This window comes from Cynocephalus volans, chromosome X (assembly GCF_027409185.1).
Source record: "Cynocephalus volans isolate mCynVol1 chromosome X, mCynVol1.pri, whole genome shotgun sequence".
Classification (NCBI taxonomy): domain Eukaryota; kingdom Metazoa; phylum Chordata; class Mammalia; order Dermoptera; family Cynocephalidae; genus Cynocephalus; species Cynocephalus volans.
The window spans coordinates 75695346-75704618 of NC_084478.1; positions in this window are offsets into that span (position 1 = coordinate 75695346).

Genomic DNA, 9273 nt, shown 5'->3' on the forward strand with positions numbered 1-9273 from the left:
GCACCATTTGCTGAAGAGGCATTCTCTTTCGCAGTGTATAGGTTTGGTGCCTTTGTCAAAGATCAGAAGGCTGTAGGAGTATGGGTTGATTTCTGGATTCTCTATTCTATTCCATTGATCAGTGTGTCTGTTTTTATGCCAGTACCATGCTGTTTTGGTTATTATAGCTTTGTAGTATAGTTTAAAGTCAGGTAGTGTAATGCCTCCAGTTTTATTTTATTTTATTATTATTATTATTATTTTTGCTCTGCATTGCTTTGGCTATGCGTAGCCTTTTGTTATTCCATATAAATGTCTGGATAGTTTTTTCAAATTCTGAGAAAAATGTCATTGGAATTTTGATGGGGATGCATTGAATTTGTAGATCACTTTGGGTAGTATGGGCATTTTCACAATGTTGATTCTTCCAATCCAAGAGCATGGGATATCTTTCCATCTTCTTGTATCCTCTCTAATTTCTCTCAGCAGTGATTTCTAGTTCTCATTATAGAGATTGTCACATCCTTGGTTAACTCAATTCCTAAGAATTTTATTTTGGGGTGGCTATTGTAAATGGGCAAGCTTTCTTGATTTCTCTTTCTGCATGTTCACTATTGGAGAATAGAAATGCTACAGATTTTGTGTGTTAATTTTGTATCCTGCTACTTTTCTGAAATCACTTATCAACTCCAGGAGTTTTTTTGTAGAGGCTTTAGGCTGTTTGATATATAGCATCATGTTATCTGCAGAGAGGGACAATTTGACTCCATCTTTTCCAATCTGGATGCCCTTTATTTCCTTCTCTTCTCTGATTGTTCTGGCTAGTACTTCCAACACTATGTTGAATAGGAGTGGTGAGAGTGGGCATTCTTGTTTAGTTCCTGTTCTTAAAGGAAAAGCTTTCAGCTTTTTCCCATTCATGATGATATTGGCAATGGGTTTTTCATATATGGCTTTAATTATGTTGAAGTAATTTCCATCTATACCTAACTTATAGAGAGTCTTTGTCATGAATGAATTTTGAATTTTATCAAATGCTTTTTCAGCGTGTATAGAGATGACCATATGGTCCTTGTGTTTGATTTTATTAATATGGTGTATCACATTTATTGATTTGCGTGTATTGAACTAACGTTGCATCCCTGGGATGAATGCCACCTGATCGTGGTGAATAATTTTACGTATGTGTTGCTGTATTCTGTTAGCTAGTAGTTTATTGAGGATTTTTGCCTCTATATTCATCAAGGATATCGGCCTGTAGTTTTCTTTTTTAGTTGTATTTTTATATGGTTTTGGTATCAGGATGATGTATGCTTGATAGGATGAGTTTGGGAGATTTGTCTCTGTTTCAATCTTTTGGAATAGTTTGTAAAGAATTCGTGTCAATTCCTCTTTGAATGTTTGGTAAAATTCTGCTGTGAATACTTCTGGTCCTGAGTTTTTCTTTGTGGGGAGCCTTCTGATAACAGCTTCAATCTCCTTTATAGTTATTGGTCTGTTCAGATTTTCTACATCTTCATGGCTCAGTTTTGGGAGCTTGTGTGTGTTCAGAAATTTATCCATTTCCTCCAGATTTTCAAATTTGTTAGCATATAGTTGTTTATAGTAGTCTTGAATGATTCTTTGTATTTCAGATGTATCAGTTGTAATATCCCCTTTTTCATTTCTAATTTTTGCTATTTGGATCTTCTCTCTTCTTTTTTTAGTTAGCCATGTTAATGGTTTGTTAGTTTTATTTGTCTTTTCAAAAAAACATCTTTTTGATTCTTTGATCTTTTGTGTTGTTTCTTGGGTTTCAATTTCATTAAGTTCTGCTCTGATCTTAATGATTTCTTTCCGTCTGCTAACTTTGAGTTTGGATTATTCTCGTTTTTCTTGTTCTTTAAGGTGAAGTGTTAGGTGTTCACTTGCCATCTTTCCATTCTTCTGAACTAAGCATTTAATGTGATAAATTTCCCCCTTAGTACTGCTTTTGCAGTATCACAGAGATTTTGGTATGATGTATCATTATTTTCATTAGTTTCAGTAAATTTTTTTATTTCCTGTTTGATTTCCTCTTGGACCCATATGTCATTAAGTAGAAGGCTGTTTAATTTCCATGTGTTTGTATAGTTTCCAGAATTTCGTATGTTATTGATTTCTAATTTTAATACATTGTGGTCTGGAAAAATACATGGGATAATTCCAATTTTTTTGAAATTGGTGACACTTGATTTGTGACCTAACATTTGATCTATCCTGGATTATTATCCATGTGCTGATGAGAAGGATGAATATTCTGAGGTTGTTGGATGGAATATTCTGTAGATATCTGCCAAGTCCAATTGGTCTAGAGTATTGTTTAGATCTTATGTTTCTGTGCTGATTCTTTGCCTAGATGACCTGTCCAATATTGACAGTGGGGTGTTCAGGTCCCCCGTTATTATGGTATTAGTGTCTGTTTCCTTCTTTAGGTCTAATAGAGTTTGTTGTATAAATCTGGCTGCTCCGACATTGGTTGCATATATATTTATGCTTGTTATGTCTTCTTGATTGATCAATCATTTTGTCATTATGTAGTGGCCCTCATTATCTCTTTTTATGGTTTTTAGTTTAAAGTCTATTTTATCAGATATAGGAATAGCTACTCCAGCTCGTTTTTCATTTCTGTTTGCATGGTAAATCTTTTTCCTTCCTTTCACTCTTAGTCTATGTGTGTCTTTATGGGTGAGGTGGGTCTCTTGAAGGCAGCATATAGTTTGGTCCTCCTTTTTAATCCAGTCAGCCAGTCTGTATCTTTTGATTGGGGAATTTATGCCTTTTACATTGAGAGTTGTTATTGAAAAGTGTTGATTTAATCCTAGCATTTTATTGATTATTGTTTTCATGTCATAGGTGTCTTTTGTTCCTTTCTTTCTGATTTACTGAGGTTTTTTTCTTTGTTTGTTGGTTCCTTGGGTTGTAGATAGCCTTTTTGTTTGTTTGTTTTCTCTTCATGAATGCCATTTTTATTATACTAGTGGGTTTTGATTTTTCTTGGGTTTTTATGGCAGTGGTAGTTATTTCTCAGGTACCAAACCCAGTACTCCCTTGAGAATTTCTTGTAAGGGTGGTCGTGTGGTAGTGAACTCCCGCAGTTTTTGTTTGTCTGAAAAATATACTATTTGCCCTTCATTTCAGATGGATAGCCTTGCAGGGTAGAGCATTCTTGGCTGGCGATCTCTGTCTTTTAATATTTTGAATATATCACCCCATTCCTTTCTGGCTTTTAGGGTATGTGATGAAAAGTCTGATGTTAGTCTGATTGAGGCTTCCTTATAGGTGATTTGACGCTTCTCTCTTGCAGCTTTTAAGATTCTCTATTTGTCTTTGCGTTTTGCCAGTTTGACTATAACATATCTTGGAGAAGACCTTTTTGGGTTGAATATGTTTTGGGATCTTTGAGCTTCCTGAATCTGAAGATCTGTGTCTTTTCCAATTACTGGAAGTTTTCTGCCATTATGTTGTTGAATATGTTTTCAATGCAATCTCCTTTTTCTCCTTCTCTGGAATACACAAGACTTGGATATTTGAGTTTTTAAGGTTGTCTGATATCTCTCTCAGATTTTCTTCAATGCCTTTAATGAGTTATTCTTTATATAGCCTTGCGTAGTTTCCTCACATGCATGTGCTGGTTAATACTCAGCCGAAACTTAAGTAGGGGGAATAACCTTGCATATTTCCAGTGTTCTCTACCTTGGTAGCTGTCTTTTCTCTAGCACTCTGTCCAAATTTTATCCACTTTGGTCTCTTCAGACTCTCAGGTCTGTCCCCTTGACTTTTTGAGTCTGCTAAACTCTGCCTAAAGTCCCCCCTCTCTGCATCACAGCCTGGAATTACTCTTCAAGAATTAACATTTTGCAGTCACAGTACTTTCCTTATTTGTTTCCTTTCTGTTGATAAACTGTATATTTATCTCCTCATTCTAGTATCTTGAAAACCCTATTTTATACTTTTTTGTCTTTTTTTTAAGTTGCTTCTGAAAGGAGGGTAAAACTGTCCCTGTTATTCTATCTTGACCAGAAGATCATACTCTATTTTGATTTCTTTGTTGGCTATAGAGTGGTGGGCAAACAAGTAAAAACAAAGAAAATTAAAAATATCATGGTACTTCCTAAATTCCACAGAAGTTATAAAAAATAATATAAGCATAACTTTAATGATAATCTCTCCTAAACTGCTTATCTACTATGAAGTAATGAAAGAAAAGTTGCCTCCACCTTTAACTAAAACATTGTGTTAAGAAAATAAAGAGAGATGTTGGATATGTCATCTTCACGGACACATGTTATTTTAAGTTTTTCATTCAATTGATATTTATTGACATTAACTGTTTGTCATACACTATTCTATGAATTCCATTATAAACAAAAAGACCTGGTTCCCGCCCTCATGCAGTTTATAGTCTACCAGTAGAGACATAAATTTATAAAATCATCCTACAGACTAATATAATTGTGCCTTTATGACAAGTACTGAAAAGGAAGGAGGTACATGGTGCTGCAAGTATTTATAATGGGTTTACTTAACCTATTAAGCCAAGTTAGGGTACATTTCCATGAAATTATTCCATTTGAGATGAAATCTGAAAAAGTGGAAGGCAACTTGGCAAAGAGGAGAAAATGAGAATTCCAAGCAGATGGAATGGTTCCATATGGTGGAACTTTTAGTAAATATGGATGGTTATTCTAATGTGGAAGCATCACCCTTCCCCATCCCCCCTAGCCAGTTCTGAACACACAAACATGCTATATAAAATACAACAAAAATATTTTTCAAGTATACCTCTGATCTTAAAAGCAAAAATTTGAAAATTCTAGGTACCTAAATGAAAAATTCGCTCAAAGCCAGAGCTAACAGCAGGTTATGAAGCTAGACAGCATTTGGATTATAGGGGCCAGATACAACCATAGGAGTTAATATTTTAATGGTCATCTGTGGGAGTAGAAGATAAGGTCTCAGGTCCATCTGAGGTAGGGCATTGTTATTGCCCTATCTGCATTAAGTCCAGAGACTTGAAGGCCTGCCTCATTGGCAAAGTAAACTAGAAAAACTCCAACCAACTGTCCTCGAACCACAGATGGAAAAAAAATCAAACATAATACATTGGAACCACAAGATTTTCATGACTTAAGAGACACATGAGGTCCAATTTCACACTACTTACATGGTAGGGGAACACCAAGCTAGGAAATTGTCACCAAAAACTTGTCCTGAACCAGTGCAACTGGCATGGCCTTGGCAAAGGCAAGTCCCAAATTGTTTCAGCATGTCATTATAATTCAGGGTTGTAAACTCACACAGAAAATTTGCACTGGAAACAATCACCACTTAAGAAGAGCTTACAATAAAAAGTTACGAACAACATGAGTAGAAAAACTGCCACGAAAGTCGGAAAGCTTAAATGAGAGAATCCATACATGAAGAATTACAGATCGCAAAACATTCTGAAAGAATTATTATAAAGTATGTTTCAGATGGCTAAAGATATAAAGAATAAAATATGTATTTATTTATTTATTTATTTTCTACCAAATTTTATTTTATTTTTTCAATATACAATGTGGTTGATTATTGTGGCCAATTACCGAAACCTTTCTCCTTCCTCCCTCTCCCCCCTCCCTCCCAACAATGTCCTTTCTGTTTGCTTGTCATATCAACTTCAAGGAATTGTAATTGTTGTGTCTTCTCCCCCCCCCAGTTTTTTGTTTATTTATTTATTTTTAGCTCCCACAAATAAGTGAGAACATTTGATATTTCTCTTTCTGTGCCTGACTCGTTTCACTTAATATAATTCTTTCTAGTTCCATCCATGTCATTGCAAATGGCAGTATTTCACTTTTTTTTTATAGCAGAGTAGTATTCCATTGTGTAGATATACCACATTTTCCGTATCCACTCATCTGATGATGGGCATTTGGGCTGGTTCCAACTCTTAGCTATTGTAAAGAGTGCTGCGATGAACATTGGGGAACAGGTATACCTTCGACTTGATGATTTCCATTCCTCTGGGTATATTCCCAGCAGTCGATAGCTACTATCCCAGGGTCATATGGTAGATCTATCTGCAATTGTTTGAGGAACCTCCATACCATTTTCCATAGATGCTGCTCCATTTTGCAGTCCCACCAACAATGTATGAGAGTTCCTTTTTCTCCGCAACCTAGCCAGCATTTATCATTCGCAGTCTTTTGGATATTAGCCATCCTAACTGGGGTGAGAATAAAATATTTAAAGCAATAACCAATTATTATGGAAATGGAAGTGTTTATAAAGTCATTAAATAGAAATTATAGAAGTAAAAATATAATTATTATAAAAAGAAGAAAAATTGAACAGATGGCTCCATAGTAAACTAGACACCTGAAGAAAGAATTAGAGACATAAAAGATGGAGGTCCTGACATATATGTCCAAATGGAATTCCAGAGGAAAAGAGTGGAAAGAATTATCAAGAGGCAATATATAAAAAGATGTGGTGAAGAAATTTTCAGAATTAAAGACAAATCCTTAGATCAAAGAAGGGCACCAAGTGCTCATTAGGAAACAAAACATGTACAGCTTGAAGCATTATGCTGAAATTGAAACACATTCTCTGTAAAGAAAATCCTAAAAGTTACCTCGCTTTTGCTTTTGTGTTCCTTTCACTTTCTCACCACACATGCCGAGCCACTTACTGCTTTTACTCATCAGCACTTACTATTTTATGAGCACTATGCTAGTTACTTTCACATTAATTCTCTCTTTTAATTTTCTCAACAGCACTTTGAGATGTTACTATAATATTGCACAAATGAGTAAACAAATCTAGTTAGTGGGTAAGTTTGAATTTAAGTCCAGGTTGCTCTCATTCCAAATCCAAGATTAGATTTCCTGTGTAAACGCATTCATCAAATACTAAGTGAAACTGAGCCCAGAAATTTAAAAGACATTTGAGATGTGCCTGAGTTGATAGAGGGAGAGTTCTTCCTAGACGTGATTGAAGAACTCCAGAAATCATCCTGCCTACCACTTGATGTGTAACCTTAAGCAAGTTTATCTCTGGGTTCTCAGGGTTCTCATACATCTAATGGAAAAACAAACAAACAAAAAAAACCCCACCATATAAATTTCAGGGTTGTTCTGAAAAATCAAAGAAGGAACACAGGCAAATTGAATAGCCTGGTGCCTGTAAGAGAGTAAATACTTATGGAGGCTATTTTTCTTTCTTCTTAACTTCCCATCTAGACACAGCTTTCAAACTAGAAAACAAATAGAATCAATTCAACATGGCAAAGCTGATCAATAGAGAGGCCTCAAACCAGAGCTGCATTTTTAATGCCCCTCTTGTGTAGAAGAGAGGTTATTGACTGAGCCACCGTATTGTCAGTATAATGCCAATATACTGGCAGGTATGCTTTCAACTATAACATAGCAATATTCTCACTACAGCTGCAAGAAAATAACAATTTGACAATTATCAAGTCTGAATTAACTTCTCTGTAGTTGAAAATAAAAAAACAATTGTCATGGGGGTCCTATAAAAATATTCCACAATATGTGAACATGTAATATGGAATAAAAGTTATGAGAAAGAAATATACCCTCGAGATAGATTTACTACCAGAAACAAACAAAACTTTCCAAAACATTTGTTTTGTGTTCTTGAAAAAAATAAATAAAACAAAGATTTTATGAAAAAAAAAAAAAAACCCATGAAATAACAAACATTCTAAGGTGAAAATAGAGTATCTGAGAGCCATAGAGAAACAAATAAGAAAGAAAAGTGATGGGAACAAATGTAATATCAGGAATAGTTGCATGTATAAATGGAAGAAAACTTTGCTGCTGAGTGTGCAGGTTGAAAGAGACAAATGAAAATGAAATAAAATTAAAGGGGACTCATAGATAAAGCCTGCTAGCAGGTGTAAATTAAAATCTAAAGAACATAATTCTAGAATCATCCAAACCTCCAAGCAGCAAATAAAAAAAATAAAAAGTTACCTACAAAGAATTTGTGGGTGGGGGGAGGGGTAGAAAAATCGTATTACTTCTCCATGACATTAAATACCACAATACAAGGTATCCAAATAGTGTCAAAAGAAAAATACTATGAGTAAAGAATTTTATACCTTGCCAAGCTATTATTAATATTACTTATGAAAGCATCAGAAAGACTTTCTTAGATATACAGGTGCTCAGAAAGCACATCTGCACCCTTATGCCCATGATGAAAACATTACTCAATAATGCATTTCATCCAAGTAATCCCAAAATGTTGTTCCATACACAAGCTATATCAGAATCCCCCAGAAAAGACTAAAAAATATACATCTAAGATTTGTATATAGAAAATTGAGGGTAGAGTCCAAGAATCTATTATTAATAGCTCTCTGGCTAATATATTACGTGACAGTTTATATACCACTTTTCCAGCTAGGAGAAAAACCAACCAAAATAAATATTCAAATACAGAAAAGTGTGTAATAAAATGTAGTTTAAAAAGCAATGACTATCAAGACTTAGAAATTATCTATAAAATTGTTTTATCAGCATATTATTAAATGGAATTCAAAGGTAAAAAATAACTCTTGAATGAAAACACACATAACACCAAGAAAATTTTCTGCTTTTTTTTTTTTTTTATTGGTTATGAACATTCATGAGATACAAAGCTGATCGTCAACCCTCGTACCCATGATGTGAGGGCCAGATTCATACTGGCAGCATACCGATCACCACAAATTGCATTTGTACCCTGTGTCCCCTACCCAATTATCCCCCCCCCTCCACTTTGTAGTCCAAGGAATATTCTCTCCCTCTGCAAGTCCAATGCACTACTGTGGTCTTTCTTACCTTCCTTCTTTCTCTCTTAGCTTCCACATATGAATGAGTACATGTGGTATTTATCCATCTGTGCTTTGCTTATTTCACTAAACATAAGTTTCTGCAGGCTCATCCATGTTGTTGCAAATGGGAGTATTTCATTCTTTTTTATGGCAGAGGTGTATAATTTTTTTTTTAATTTCATGGTGTATAAATACCACAGTTTCCTTATCCAGTCATCCATTGATGGACATTTAGGTTGGTTCCACGTCTTGGCTATTGTAAACAGAGCTGTGATGAACATGGGAGTGCAGGTATCTCTTTGACATGATGATTTCCATTCCTCTGAGCATATACCTAGAAGTGGGGTTACCAGATCATATGGAAGATCTATCCATAGTTGTTTGAGGAAACTCCATACTGTTTTCCAAAGTAGTTGTACTAACTTACAGTCCCACCAACAGTGTAGGAG